Consider the following 1,002-nt stretch of genomic DNA (forward strand, 5'->3'; position numbering starts at 1 on the left):
ATATATATATTGATTTTTAAAACTACTGTTATTTTTTAAAGTTTTAAATTGTTACTGTATGTAGAATAAGTTTTAAAATTTTAGATTAAAAATAACAAGTTTTAAAATTTGTTTAGATGTTATATCATGTTTATTTTCGTAGATATTATATAATATAGAAATATATGACTATTATGACATCACATAGCTTTTTAAAATGCTAAGGCTACTTTTAGCAATGTACGAAACAAGAAAATACATATATAACCAGATCTCATAATTCTTTATTTTTTTCCTTCCTCTACGATGTTCATATTTATGTAATATTTTTTAAATAAAGGTTTTTATTTCATTATAGAGCAATACAAGACTCTAATAACAGAAGCAGAGGAAATCAGCTTGGAAGTAAATGAAGAAAAATTATATATAAGTATATGATTGTAAGCCGAAAAATCTACCCTAACAACATAGGTCTGCATGGATGGCAAATCATTTCCACAACCTCAATTAATGATAAGCGCACTGAGATATAGGAGTGTATAACAAGTGGAAACAGAGCCATCAAGAAGACTTAAATTCTGAAAAAAATTGAAGATAAGGCTGTACAGTACCATGATAAAGCCAACTGTGATATACGGCTGGGAGACCTGGGCTCTAACAAGTATCCTAGAAAGCAGAATAGAGAGAACTGTAAGGAAAGTCCTCCGTACAATTACAGGAACGATCTAGGACCAGACTTTAACATATGGAGAAGATGAACTGCTTGTAGAGACTGGTCAATCTATCTCACGATATGAAGGCAAGGAGGTTAAAGTGGGCTGGACATGAATCGAAGTAATCAATCAGGAGGCCTCTAGACAACAATGAATGCCAGTATAGTAGGCAAGAGACCATCTAGGAGGCCTAAAACCAGATGGATAGACGGAATCAAAGATGAAAGAGCTGCATGCAACTAACTGGAGTTGCCCAAGCTAGGCAGTAAAGCAGTAGCCCAAGATAGGCAGGCGTGGAGAAGGCTGGTTC

The sequence above is a fragment of the Halyomorpha halys genome, unplaced genomic scaffold (assembly GCF_000696795.3).
Source record: "Halyomorpha halys isolate HHAL.00 unplaced genomic scaffold, Hhal_1.1 Scaffold206.1, whole genome shotgun sequence".
NCBI lineage: Eukaryota > Metazoa > Arthropoda > Insecta > Hemiptera > Pentatomidae > Halyomorpha > Halyomorpha halys.